Source organism: Vidua macroura, chromosome 2, assembly GCF_024509145.1.
Source record: "Vidua macroura isolate BioBank_ID:100142 chromosome 2, ASM2450914v1, whole genome shotgun sequence".
In the NCBI taxonomy this organism is placed as follows: Eukaryota; Metazoa; Chordata; class Aves; order Passeriformes; family Viduidae; genus Vidua; species Vidua macroura.
The window spans coordinates 65,643,200-65,658,297 of record NC_071572.1 but is presented as its reverse complement, the minus strand read 5'-3'; the positions used below and the strand labels follow the sequence as shown (position 1 = coordinate 65,658,297).

At 44.6% G+C, this 15,098-nt stretch overlaps 1 protein-coding gene across 1 annotated transcript in view; it reads right to left on the bottom strand.

Moving 5' to 3' along the window:
- BBX (BBX high mobility group box domain containing) overlaps positions 1-1,757 on the bottom strand; it is a 135,119-nt gene extending 133,362 nt beyond the window's left edge. Inside the window, exon 1 of the mRNA XM_054001710.1 lies at positions 1,699-1,757. The gene's annotated coding sequence lies outside the window, so the exon portion shown is untranslated. The remainder of the gene's footprint in view (positions 1-1,698) is intronic.
- Positions 1,758-15,098: the final 13,341 nt, after the last annotated feature.

Here is a 15,098-nt window from a genome sequence, read left to right as displayed (position 1 = left end):
CCCCGGAAAAAGTGGCGAATCCGCCCCGCACACGGTTAAAGCCCCGCGGCCCCCCGGCTCGGCTGGCGGCGAGCGGGGGAGACCCGGGCACGGTCCTTCCCCGCCCCGGCGGGGAGGGAGGGAGGAGGCACCAGGCAGGGAGGGAGGGGGCGGGCAGCCGCCTGCCGGTGCCTCTCGCCCCGCCGCCGTGCATGTCGCCTTGGCGGCTCTCGCATCGCTTCGTTTTACCTTCCTCATTCAGCAGCGGCAGCGGGCTGCCACCGATATTCCTAACGAAAACCTGCTGCCGTGCGGCGCCCGGGATTAACGCGACTGCCTCCTTCTCCCCTGCCTCCAACCCTTCCTTCCCCGTCCTCCTCCTCCTCCTCGCAAACCCACACTGGATCGGCTGTCCTCACAGCCATGCAAGTTTCATACATTGCAAATAAACCCGAGAGGAGGAAGAGCGAAGCGCCTGGCGGGGAGCGGGGGGAGGAGGAGGAGGGCTGCTTTCTGTAATTTACCAGCGACCCGATCTCGCAGCGGCAAATAACAGCCGAGCACCCATCCGGCTCCCGGCGGCCAGGAGAGACCCCCCCGAGGCAGCCGCCCCCTCCCCAAGGCATCACTCGCCAAGTTTTCTGTCATCGCGACCACCCAATGTCACAACTTACCTTCAGAAATAGGACTTCGCGCGGCCGAGGCCTGCCGCCACCTCCCCCCGGCCCCCGCCCGCCTTCCTCCCTCCCTCCCTCCCTCTCCACCTTAAACTTATTGACACAACATAATCTCGCATCCACGCGAAACTCCGGCAGGGCCGCCCCGCTGCTGCCCACCGGGGCCGCCGCCGCCCCGGGTGGATCGCCGATGACTACCGGAAAACGCACAGCCCAACTCTACGGCCGAGCCCGGCGGCCGCTGTTGTTGTCGGGGTCGGTGCCGGGGTTTTTCCTCCCGCTCCCCGTGCGGCCGCTGGATCTGCTGCTTCCCCCTCTCCGGTTTTATATCCCCCCCCCCCCCCCGCCCTTTCTCCCGGCGGCGCGGAGCCCCCCCAGGCCGGCGGCAGCCGATACCGATCCGCGCACTCTCCCCCGCGCCTCGCCGCCCCTCGGGATGAAGTTTCGTTTCTGTCTGCCGCGATTTCCCTGTCAAGTCCCCTCGGAGGCACGCACCGAGCGGCGGCCGGTGGCCATCCCTCCTCCTCCTCGCCCTCCTTCCCCTTCCTCTCTCCGCCGCTGCTCTTGCCTCTCTCTGTGGCGGCGAGAGGTGCCTGGTTTCAAACGCAGCCTGGCACTGGCTGGCCTACCCCCGCCGCCTCTCTGGCTCGGCTCGCTGGTGTTTTAAATGCCCTGCGCTGTACCGCGATCCACTTGGCCCCCTCCCCGTCACATACCCCCGGTCATCCCTACCCTGCCGGCCGGGCGGAGGGCTGGCGGCACCAACCCACCCGTCCTCCGCTGCCCAAACTTTCAAAACGAAGGCAAGGCTGGCAAGAGGAAGGAAAAGTGACTGGGAGCCGCGGCAGCCGCCTAGCTGGGCAGGGGAAGCTCCGCGCCTCCCTCCCGTCCGCCAGCGCCGCAGAAGGGGCGCGGGGGGCTGCTCCGCAGCTGAGCGCGGAGCGTAAAGCGTGGGGCGAGGGCACCCCTCTCCCTATCTCTCCCTCCCTGCCGCTGCCCATCTCCGCCCGCCCGGTGCGGGTCTGCGGGCGGGGACACTCACCTCGGCGGAGTGCGCACCGCGCCGCTGGGCCGAACGCGGCTCGCAGCGCAGCCCCTCCGCCTCGGCGCCCGCGGAACACGGCTCCACACAGAGCCATGCAACCCGGGCAGCGCCACAACACTCTCCGCGATATAAGGCTCCCCGCCATTGGCCGGCGCGCTGAGCGACGGGCCCGCCGGCCAATCAGCGCTGCCGTTACACCCGCGGCCCGCGAGGGAGCCGCCGGCGCACACACTCCCCGCACACACACAAAGATCGCCGCGCTGCCCCTTGCAGGGCTCGCAGAGCCCCCGGCGGCGGTGCCGGAGCGGGGCAGGGAGCGGGGGCCGCCCGGGACAGCGCGGAGCCGTGCCGGCCACGGCGCCGGCAGACACTGTCCATTGGCCGCCCGGGCAGCGCCGCGGGGTAGCGGGGTGCGGGCTCGGCCCGGCCCGGCCCGGCGCACCACGAGCAGCCTCCCGGTAACTTACTCGGCCGAGTTGGGCGAGTTTCATTCAGAGGCCACAGCACGGCGAGCCAGAAGTTGCGGGAGGCAGCAGCGCATCCGCGCAGCCCCTGCTGGGGCAGTACACACGGGGAGCCACCCCCGCGGCCCGAGGGCGGACGGGCTGGGCCGGCGCTGCCCCCTGACCCGGCGAGGGGGATTCAGGCAGTGGCGCCGCGCGGGGATGCGGCGGAGCTCCGGGCGGTGCCCCCTGCCGTAGGAATCGTCGCCCAGGCGTGGCGGAGAGGCCCTCCCCGGGCCAGCATCGACAGCACGGCCGGGTTCACATCGGCTTCCCACAGAGACCGCTCTGTTGGCAGAACTAGCCGAGTATAACGCTGGGGTCCGCGCTAAGCTCCGTGTCCTGCCCGGTCCTCTGCCCTGCACGTCGTGGACGGTACCAAACACATGGATGTGAAATTAATTTGAGAATTTCTGTGGCTGACGAGCTGATATGCACAGAGCGACAGTGTGAGGCCAGCAGCTTTTGCGTGGCTGCATGGCGATTGTGCAGACGGGTGTTGGAAATTTCTGTGGGAAGCTCCCTTTCATTACATTAATCAAACAGTGTGGAAACATACTGCATGCGCTGACCCTGTGTATTAATGTTCATGAGGACTTGAATAAATGCAACATGAGGCCCTCATGGTTTTTAAGCAGAAGACACGTGGCATTGATTCTTAGAATTAGGAAGAACTAATTTTTTGTGCGGCTCTGTCTCTAGGTGGGATGCTGACTTCCAGTCAGCAATTGTCATACTAAAAAAAAAGAAATAATAGTTCTAATAAGAAAATAATAAGGTTTATTTAATAAGCTAACTAATAGCTTATAATAATAGTTTTTAAATAATAAACTAAGAAATAATAGTTATAATAATAATGGAAATATGCTATTTTTTTCCAATAGAAGAACTATGTTTGTGTTTCATGATGGCTTTACACATCCAAGGATGTTGCAGAGTTTATTCCATATGTTCTCAGTCCTGAACTTTTTTCCAATGTAATATGGTTAATTTCAGCATCTTCCCATGTCTTGTCTGAATAGTACAACGCAGTAAAGTACAAGCTCATAGTAGAAAACTAAATAGTATCTGTATTTCTGAGAAAGCATTTTAAAATTAGCCTACACATTTTTCTTAAGATGTGACAAAATTATTGTAAATGCCCCACCCATTTGTTTGTTTTAAGCAGGGATGGGTTTGTCAGTGCCTGAATAATATAAAAATAACAGCATAAATATATTCTTGTAATTAATGCATTCTACTTCGGTATTTCATTTTCATTGCTAAGAAGACACAACTGACCATCTATCCACTGGAACTCAGGTGCACGTCAGGTGTCAGAGGCTGGGACACTGGCAAGTGAAAGCACACACATTTCATTAGTCACATATAAAAAGGTTGGCCTAATTTTTAGGCAGAGCTTCCTCCTATCATTTCCAGATTTTGTGAAGTGCTTTGCAGTAGTGGGTAAGCAGCATCTTTTCGGTATGCATAAACAGTTGCTGGTAAGAGTAAGAGGCCTAATCCAGACAGTTAAAACTTACATGGTATAGTTTCTTACACGTCAGTATTAGTGCTATTAGTGCCTTGTGTCCTGGATTCTTAAACCCATATTAACACCACACTGTGGAGCCTCTCCTACCTCTTCATTGCTAAAATCCTGTCAAAGCAGGTAATTACTGAGCAATATAAGTGATGTAGGCACTTGACAGTATACATGGACCTCATTTTAAAGATTGTTTCATTTTGTTGTTAACAGATCTCTCTATTACACTTGATACCTTTGCTGGCCTTTTCAGGAAAGAGGCCAAGATAAGGACACTTTGCATGTAATGTAGTTTTTTTACAGCTGGACAAAATGGATATACAGTGCTCCTAAATAGAACAATTGTGTTTTGTGCCAGGTTCATACAGTTACAAATGGCTTGTGAGTTAGTTGCAAGGCAGGCCACCTATTAGGTCTGTAGAAGCACAAGGATTTTTTCATCCTTTAAGAGAGATGAGTAACCTGAGGTGTGCTTGTTCAGAAAACAGAATGTTTGCCTTTCCACTGCCTTTGATTTATTCTGTCCATAGTGAAAGAGAGAATATATTTTCTTGGGTTGTCAATACAGAACCTTTTGCAAATACTGACGTCATGAAGGGAAGAGGGAGAGGATAGTAAATATTTCTGGGTTTCTGTTTTTCTGTATATGATTTCAAGCAAATTAATCTCTTTTTATGCCCACTTGGAGATATTTCTGGCTTTCATCAGCCACTGTTATCAAGAGTTTTAAGGTGTTAGCAAGTGTCTGTGAGGAATTTTTCAAGGGACAGCAAGACAGCAAGTGCTGAAATGTTTTAAGTTGCTTGCTCATTAGTATTTTAGAACTCCACACAAGGTGCATTTCTAGATTTTTCTGCAAAAACTTGTGTCATCAGATAGGACCTTTCTGTCACTTGTGTGTAACTGGTATTAGTTTTTGAGAGTGATGTCCTGGCCCTACCATGTGGCAGGCTCACGTGGGCTGCTGTGCACAGCCAGCCTGCACTAAAGTTGGTGCAGTTCAGCTCAGATAAAGCATTTGCTCTGTTGCATGTACAGCGGGATTTGGGGCTTCCAAGTTGCGCGTCCATGGAATTTGTGTGAGTTCATCTGGGTTTGCCTGCTTTGCGCTTAGCTAGCGGCGGAGTTGCATGTCCCCTCCTAATTAATCCATGGCACAACATAAAAGACATAAGCAGCCATGTGTCTGTGCTCTGTCAAGAGAGAAAAAAATATTTCCATTCACTTTGTTCTTATTTAAGAATAACAGAAAAAATAGTAGCATTGATATAAATAACAGGTTTTTTTTTTTTTTTTTTTTAAACTCCCTCTTTTGGGGGCCTGCCATGGAGCTCAGTAGTGTTAAGGAGGGGACTGAGTTGGATCTTAATTACCATCATCTTCTCCTGCCCAGGGCAGATTCTGCCTCCTGCCTGTGGAACTGACCTGCCCACTGGTAGCTCTTCCGGGCTGAGGCAGAAGCATGTTCCATGGCCATTGTAAATTTATTCAAATAATATAAAGGAAGCTTGGACTAGCCAGCTGCAGCCTGAGCCTGCAGGCCCTGGATCCCTTTGAGCTGCTACCATGGCTGACTACAAGTGACGGTTGTCATGTGAGCAGGGAAGGAAGGCCATAAGGCAACTCTGGGAACATATGCTTTATTTGCGTTAAGCTTTGCACACAGCCTGGGGAGAAGCATGGGGAAGAAAGGGTGAGGCAGATGCATCCTTATGGAGCATGTCCCACCTCTGTTGCTTTTTTCCTGTGGCCTATGCCCACCCACAGTCCATGGAATAGCGCGGCATCCCGGCATCCTCCAGGTTAAAAAACACTGGAGCAGGACAATGCATTAGTGGGCCTATTTTCCTCCCCAATGCACTTGTATAACATGGTAATATTAATAGCAATTTATGTGCAAGCATTGAAGGGAGGAGGCATTTTAGCTGAAATAAAGCTGCAGAATATTCACTGTGGAGTAGGAACAGAGCCACAGGATCAGTGCAGGACAACCATTCTTCAAGAAGCACCCGTCTAGAAGTTATTGTTCCCACCTCAGCTCCACTTTCAGTTTCTTGAGAACTCAACAGAAGTTTGTAGAAGTCAAAGAAAAGGACAACTTGTTCTGTTGGTTTCTCTGTAGGAGGACAGTTATACTCTTACTATATTTCTTTGTTCCTATTCCTCACTCCTGTTCTTTCACAGCATTAAAATAATCTGGGTATTTTCTTCATAATTTTGAGATACTGCTTCTGTGTGTTGTTTTTCTATACTAGTTCATCTAGTTATCTAATTCCTACTGTCTCCTATCAAGTGGTTTGTTTTTTTTTTTAATACCTCTTTTTACTAGAGGAGCATTAGTAACTGCAACCCTTTAATAGAACCAGACATTAAGAGCATTAGATCCTACAAGCAACCTCTGGCCTAAGCTGCTACCACTTTCATTTGACAAGTTAGACATGAGAATAGGAAGGCAAACAGGTGAAATGACCTTCCAGGAGTCTCACAGTTTGGAAGCAGCAAAGTCAAAAATCAAATCTGAGCTTCTAACTTCTAGTGCATTATTCCATCCATTTCTTTCTTTATCTGCTGCTCTGAGATTTCTTTCATAGTGCCTCCCTTTTTCAGAAAAACATAACTACACCTTGAGGAACTATTTACCATTTTTCCTGTTTCAGAAGGAATGAATAATAGGTTAGCCAGAACATCCACATCCGTTTGAGTCTATCATCTCTGTAAAAAACTCCATCTGACCCTGGAAGACATTTAGGTATATGTTAAACTAATATATATTAACTAACCATACTAGTGTATATGAAGTATACAATGTTAGGAATAGTGAAGCAATTGTCTGCTAATCTCTAAACTCAGATTCTCCTTGTCATTATGCAAGTATACTGCAGTATACAAAATATGTAAATCAGGTCAGACCTGCTTGCTTGATGTTGTGTAGCCCTTTGAGTTAGTCTAGTGCATGCAAATCAGTTTCCATAGCCAATGACACACGAAAGCAGTGGGTCTGTCATTCACATCCAGTAACTTGGGATTCTTTCACTTACTAGCAAAGTCCCTGTTAAAAGCAGGGCCAAAGCGTAGCAGTTTTTCCTCAATGCTACACTTCGGTTTTTACAATTCTGCTTTAATTCTCATGTAAACTGCAATAATATTTAACTGCTTTTAGCATAAAATGTAATTGGAACTCATATTTCAGTTTTAGATTGTTTGCCCCTTATTACATTTTAGTGCTATCAAGTGGATTTCTTCCTCTTCCACCCAAAGGTCTCTTTTTCCTATTTCTGTTTCTGGTATTATTCAATTTTTGCTTGTTATTCCTTTTCATGGTGCTTTGAAGACACTACAGCTCTGTTCTAGTGTCTTTCTTCAACTTCCAGAGTACCACCAGAGACTTCAAAGCTACCTCACAAATATGTATTTACTTCTGTCTAGAAGAATGAGGACAGTCAAGGAGCAAAAAGTTCTCCACCTGGTAGTGCCACTGTTTAGCTGAAGAGGATGTTGTTGAGTCTGTGCTTGACAAGTGGCCAGTGCCTGCAGTGACTCAGGTGAAAGAGCAGCACCCATTAGGTCTGAGCATGAATCCTTGCAGCTTGGTGAGCTTCCTAGATGCATGTCTCACTGCCCCACTGCCACGTCTGGAGTTATGTTCATTCTGAGACCACAGCATGCTTTTTTGGCCACACAGTGTTGCTACCATTTGTAAAGTAAACAAAGCAAGTGACCATTTGACCCTGAATAACAAGAGCATGCATTAGTCATTGTACTACTCAAAGACAAGGTTATATTGACTCCAAGACTCTTGTTATATATAGGGAAATACAGAGCACTGCAGATGTAGCATTAGGGATCGTGTTCATCTCTGCAAGGGAGAGGCTTCAAAGAGGCAGAGATCAGAATTTTATTCCTTCAGGTGATGGCTATGTGACACAGTGGACACCGTGAAGAACTCCTAGCTCAGCTCCTGTCAAAGAGGAAAAAACACCCAGTCCAGTGGAACACAAAGACAGGGAACCACATCTAGTGTTTCCTTTTAGAAGCATTGCTTTTGGAATTAAAATTTTCAGCTTTAAAGAAAGATTAGGGTGGGGAGCAAAACTGGATGGATCTTGAAGCCTTCTAGAGAAAAAAAAAGAAAAGGAAGGAATAAAAATTCATGTCTTGGACTAGTGACACCTACTATAAATATTCTTACAGGATCAAGGCTGTGCACCGCTTCAGTGCATCCAGGTGAGAGGCCTTGCAAGAGGAAATTAAATCCGAACATTGCATTGTTTCTGTCCCACTAGGTTCAAACGGAGAAGAAGGTGAAATTTTAGAAGGGCATTTTCTTCTGCTCCTCCCTGTTCCAGCATGACAATCATTGGCAGACCAGCCTGTAAGAGCTAGCTCTTTTGGAAATACATGATGTGCCTTCCTGCTTGCCTTTTTAGTGGGGCTTTTCCCTGAAGTCAGCAGGTTCTCGTGGCTTTCCCCAATGCCAAGTGCTGCAGCAAGGAAGGTACTTTACTCTAGAAAACAGGCAGATTCTACACTGTCTGTCTGCCAGCCATACTTGGTTTAGCCCTCAAACACCTGTGATGGGTGTGCATTTCCCCTGTTCTGATTGTCTGAAACTCTAGCTTAAGGGCTTGTTTGTGTTGAAATCTCTGTATCACTAGAAGTTACATCCTTCACTGGTTGTAATGCTGTGTCTCCTTATAATTTTGTACAGGTAAGTGGTGGAGCTGATCCATATTTTAAGTTTTAACTGCATCAGCAAAAAAACAGTTTGATAGTACTAGGCCGTTTCTTTTCAAATTATGAGTTTTGTCAATTGCTGGTTTGGGGGGTTATATTTATGTCTGTAAAGGGAAGGGGAGGTAGAAGTACCTATATCTGCATGCAGAAGTTTACATTTTCAAATGCTTTCGAAATTAAGCATTTTCATGTTTCAAATTTTAAAAAATCCTTTAAAATGCTCCAGCCTGAAACATAGCATTTTCCTGGCCTTCAATGTTATTTTTCAACAAAAAATTTTGAAAAATAATCAGTCCAGGTCACAACAAGTGATCTGTTGTCTTTTTTTTTTTTTTTTTTTTTTTTTTTTTTTTTTTTTTTTTTGTAACTTCCAGCAATTTGAAAAATCAGTGGTTTGCACAGCCATGTCTGCATTTTTTTTCAGATTGAAAATTTGAAAATTTGGCTAGTGGAAGGCATGCAGAGATCTATGGTAAGTCTTACCATAGATCCAGTTTATGGTCTCTGATAAACTGGGTGTTCATAAAGAAACCTTAAATCTGTGACTCTATTGAAGCCCTACTGAGTAGAACTCAAGTCATGCATGCTCAGCAGTGCTCAGATTAATAATTATTTCCCCTACATTCTTCAATTTCCAGATGACTGTTGCTTCCACTCCACTTTTTCTGCACATATTAAAACCTTATGTTGAAAAGTACTAGAGCTCCTTACATTAAAACCTAGAACCCAGGTAAAGGGAGGTTTATGTATCTTCTGTTGACTTTGAGGGAATTGTTCATGCATATGAGCTTAACCTGTGCATTATCTTGGTTCTTCCAAAAAGACCTGCCCAGAAACAAGTGACTTTAGCTTCAAAAGTCTGTCACTTCTTAATTTTTCTTGTGAAGCTGGAGCTTTGTGTTGTGACACACTTCTTGCTTCAAAACTTTACAGTTGGTGAGCAAAATCCTGATGGTGTGAAAAGCAGTGATAGAGCTCATTCACTACCACAGAATCTTCTCCTGCTATCATGAGTTTGTAAATACTTGCCAGGATCTCTTATTTTGCACTATAGATGGCAATAGCTAGACAGAAGACCTGGTCTGAGATTTCTCATTCAGCCAGTGTTACATACCAAATTTTTGTTAATGGAAAGAATTGAGGGTTTTAGTTTGTGAGACATTTGCTTATATAGCTTTAAGTTTATAATAATTTTTGTTTATATTTTTCTCATTGTGCTTCTGAGTGTGTGTATGCAATGCTCTCTTATCTTTCACTTATTTCACAAATAAGCCTGAAATAAGACACTGAATTGTCCAAAGAGGTGAAGCCTCTCCCTGGCTGCCCCCACAAACTCAAAGTAGCAATGCTGTGTGAACCCATTCTAAGAAGGGTGCTGTACTAAACCTTGGCAGAGTTCTTGGAAATGATCACATTCATGTCAATCAATGGAGGGCGGTCCTCGAGTTGTGCCCTTCTGCCGCCATTGGTATAATTTAGATCTCAGCATCTTTGTATCCACACATGCAGGTGTAACAGGCATGTGTAGATGAGTGGAGCAGAAGCTGTGACCATGCATCCTCTTCTGTTTCCTTTCCTTACCACACAGAGTGTTAACTGCTGTGGGAAGTGTTATTTCCTTAAGGAAAAATCCTCCTCGTATTTTACATCGTATTTGACAGGAACCCCTGCACCTTACAATTTCAAATGAATACATTTCATTAGAAATTGTTCATATTTCTTATGCAACATATGCCAAGCAGAATGTTTATCTTCGTTGAATTGTTTGAATTTGCTATCAAAATAAGTAAATAAAAACATTAAGTGTAAATGACATTTCCCTCTGGACATACTCATAAGCAAACAAATAAACAAACAAATGTGCAAACAAACCATAAGCAAATAAAACCCAAACAGCTGTCTGGCAAGAGGAAAATTGTATGGGTAAAAATATCTGCTTGCTTGATTCCACATGCAGCTGTTTTTCAGGGAATGGAAATGCTTCATTGTGGAGGCATCTAACCTCATACAGCCAGAACCTGATTACATGAGGCTGGATTGTGGAGCTGTAATATGTGTTGGCAAGCACTTTCTCAGCAGGTACAATGACCTAAGTAAATGCCCACCAACACAGAAAAGGTCCTCACAGTTCTACCTGCCTGTTGATATACTTCCAGAGTGAATACTGGACTGAATTTCGTTGTACACACAAGTTAACAAGCAGAAAGAGCTAAATACATGGAAATGGGGTAAGCATGCAGGCCTGAATACAGATTAATGCCAGGGGTAAATTCAGTTACACAAAACATACATTCATCCAGCATGTTTGTGGGGTTCATCCCATGCACACAGTGACCAAAATACAACCGTTTTTCCTCACTGTGTGCCTTTCAAAATAGGAAAGTGCATGATTAAAACCAAGTATGTCCCCAAGGATTCAAATATTTTAATGGCAAACCCATTTCCAGAATGTTTTATCATGTTTCTGAAATGGGGCAGGGAAAACAAAGACACCATTAAGATATGGTGTACACAAACAGAAATGTGGACTGAAACTATTTGACATCAGTTATGATTGGAAAAAACGTACTGGGAGCTAGGACAAGAATAACTTCAGCTATCTTCTAATTTAATAATTTGAGATGTTTTACAGTAATGCATTCTCAAATGGAATATCGCCAATCCAAATGAACTGGCTGCAATGGCCTCAAATCAGTGCTAGGTGGAAGAGCCTCCTTCCACAGGTGCCTCACTGAGCTGCTTTGAATGTCAGTGCCTCTAAATGGTTCAGCACCTGGATACAGCACATACCTGGGAGGCTGTGGGCTTGCATGGCCCTTGCTAGCAGAATGGCTAGAGAATAAGACCTCTCCTTCAACATTCAGGTTAGGCCAAATCTGTCTGTAGTCCTATAAGAAAGTATATTTTAGGAAAATGAGAGTGCAAGGGCCACCATATGTAAAAACTCTGTTATTGAAGTAGGTAGTTCTATGCTAGGGGTTTTTTTTGTTTGTTTGTTTGTTTGTTTGTTTTGTTTTTTTTTTTTTTTAGTTCTTCTGCAAGTGTTGCCTCTATATTAACTTGGTTTGATTTCTGATCATAAGCATTGCCCCACCAAGGGAAAAAGTCTTGCTGACTGTTGGTATGTTGTGTTTTCTGCTGAGTTGTTCCATCACGGTAGGAGAGGCTGGAATGCCCCTTGTCCTCCAAGACACATTCAAGTGGGAATATGGTGCACACTCTCTTTTATGTATTTTCACCACGTTCACTTCCCTATCTTTTCTCTAAATTGGGTTTTTACCATGCTCACACTTGGGTGGAAATTGTCCATTGTTGTTCCTGCTTTTCTTACTTCAGAATCTCTCTTGATGCTGAACACAGCCTCTGCCACACTTTCAATCAAGGAAAAATGAGTTTGTTCACATTTATACTCCTTTATGATTCAGGGCCAGTAACAGATAGAGAATCCTTCCTCAAAAGTAGTTTTTATATAATCAACTGTGATGGTTTAATGGAAAGGCCCAAAAACTTTTTAGGCATTTTCCTGTTACCATGAATAGTGATGCACTTTCTGTAAGGGTAGTATTAGATTTTGGCTAGAAAGTTGTGTGGTTGCTACCTTCTCTGTTACTGCTCATCACTTTCCCAAGAAAAGGCCTAGCTGGTAAAATCTTGTTGTTTTTCTTGGAATACAACCTCTCATTTAAAATATTGCTTTGACCTCTTGTTCTACAGCTTTATTCAGAGCTTTTACAATGACACTGAAGAAAGTCCAGAGTCTGATTTTTTCAGATTGTTATACCTGCAAAGAGATCTGTAGGGGTAGCCTGCTTTCCTTGTGGCAGTAACCAAATACATATGTTGACAATGGAACTAATTTCTTTCTTTTTCAAAACTTCTGTGTGCTTTGAGAAATTTTGTGTATCGCTTGCTAATAAATTTTATGCTGAACAGGCATGTATGTATGAAAAAAGTGGGGAATAATATCCTACAGTATTCAAAAGTTTCAGTATAGTAACTGTCCTAGACCACTTTTGGACTCCTTTATGTATGATATAGTATTTTAGCATCATAATAAGACAAAGGTCAATTTCGTTAGGTGTTCTTTTAGAAGCCCTCATTTTCTCACTATCCCTGGATTCAGAGATAATACAAACAAGGATGCTAGCACAGACTGTTTCAGCATTTAGCCTTTCACAGCACATGGTGCTTGATAATAGCATCCTGTTGATCTTTGTCCTCTGTATTAGGCTCCGTAAAAAGCTGTTAGGAAACAGTTTTAGTGCTGGGGACTGATGAAGGCATAGGATGCTGCTGTGTCTTTGTTTCAACCAGAGATTTTATGGACATATTAAAGGATTATTTCTTATCTCTGGCTAAATCTAAGGTTTCATTCCCCAATGCTATCAAAATAACACTTTTCTTTAGTATAATACATACATGCCTTTGCAAATATTTTTAAAACAGTCATCCATCATGTGTTGTAACAGAAAACTAACCATCAAGAATCAGACTTCCTAGCTTATTCTCCAAGGGTGGAATTCAGTTATGCAGAGGAACAAAACGAGGTTTATGTACCATCCAAGTCCCTCAGAGTCCTGTTTGTGCTGACTTTTTACACACGGGTAAACTCTACCACAAAGAAACAATTTTTGGTGGTGTCTGAGTGCCACAGGCAATTAAATTTTGTCTGTGGGACCCCTGTCAGTATTGTGTGTGGAAGATAGAAGAGATGTTGAGTGGAGTCTTATGCCCATTGGGCTTGGCTGATGCCCAGCTGAAGTCAGGAGAACTTTTGCAACTCCTTCCAAAATCAACAGAATGGCTCCTTTGCTCATTCCCTGTTTTTCTTGCTAAACCACAGTTTTCTGGTATTTTCAGGCACTTGTGCTCTCCAGCTTGGAATCCCCACAAGGTTGGGTTTCATAACAAAAGGCATCCCTCATTCTTTTAAATCTGAGTAGACAGAAGAGAGCAAGGTGAGTAATATTTTTTCTTTGCTAATCTTATTGGGATGCTGAAGGTTTGCCAAAGATTACTTGAGGTTTCCATGGATAAATGCAGCAGTTTGAAGTGGTGTGAAGCAAAGTGGTGTGTTGGTTTTGTAGGTTTTTCTTCTTAATTCACTGGAAAGCAGCACTACACTAGTACCACTCCCTCAGCTGTTTACATTTTAGCAGTCAGTGTCACCTACTTAAAAATACCTAATATTGTCCTCAGTAAATGACCTCTTGTAGTCCAAAGCAATCTGTTGTTCCAGAAAAGGTTCCCATCTCCTTAATAGAGAGCTTATAGCACTTTGCAGATCTGACACAGAGCCCTTGAAGTAAACAGAAAATCTCCTAGTGACCTCAAGGGTTTAGATAAGGAGCCCGGTGGACTGCACAAGACAGGTAACACCATCAAAAGCACCTAATAACTACTGACAGTCAGTAGGTCTTCATCTCCAAATCACTTGGATGATTCTGAAAATATTTATTGCAGGGTGGGCTGTACATTCTCAGCAGTATAAAACACATAGATGGTTCTCAATGAATAGCATAAAAATTCTTCTAAGTACAAAAATAATTCTCTTCAGGAAAATTATAATTTTATGCTTTTCTGTTTTTTTTGGTCAATATATTTGTAAGCATCCCTTTAGCCATAGCATTTTCTTAAACTGCGTATATGTATTATGTGTCAAAATAAAATTTTTATTGAATACATTTACTTTATGTCTGTTGAGTTATGAGAGGACTCTGAAGTGCTTCTTTGTTGCACTTGTTGAGGCCATTTTACATTCTCTCTTGGCTGGAGACAATGAAAATTTGAATCCTCACAGTTCTGCAAAAAGAAATCGTTGAAGAGAACTTGAATTGAAATTGAACACAAGCATTCACTGTTTCTGGCACTCCAGAAACAAGTACAAAACCACTTAAATCCTCAAGGTGTGGATAGCTGTCTCTACCAGACCCAGCCCTCATTTGTGTGTGGGATGATAGGAATCAGTACTGCAAACCGATGTGTGTAACTTTGTCCAAGGATGCTGTCCTGGCTTGTAAAATAAGCATATATTCTATTTGCCATCTGTTGGGCAGTTTTCTTATCTTTTCCAAGAACAATGTCTCCCTCTGGGGAGATATCTTCTGTTAATGTGCCATTGAATGGCTCACTGCATGACTGATAAAGTTACATCACCCCATTGTAAGATGCTCCACCCAGAGGGAGGAGCCAAGCATCCCTACCTGCATAAAATCAGCATTTCTTAAGACAGCAACTCAGCCTCTTCACTGGATTCCCAGAGGAAGACCAGGCCCATCTACTCTATCACCAGACCTTCAGAGAAAACTATACCCTTCTACTAGATCATCGCTTCAACAGCATTTCATCTTCCACTCCAGGAGCAGGAGGAGCAGCCACCATTTAACTGGACTATCACTAACACCCTGACTCCTCAGGGTGTCAGGTTTCTGACACTATCAGTAATTTTGTTTGTACTAATTACTTTTTTTTTCTTATAATTTTTTCCTAGTAAAGAACTGTTATTCCCATATTTTTGCCTGAGAGCCTTTTTATTTTGAAATTGTGGTAATTTAGAGGGAGGGGGTTTACCTTTTCCATTTCACGGGAGGCCCTTGCCTTCCTTCACAGACTCCTGTCTTTTCAAACGAAGACAG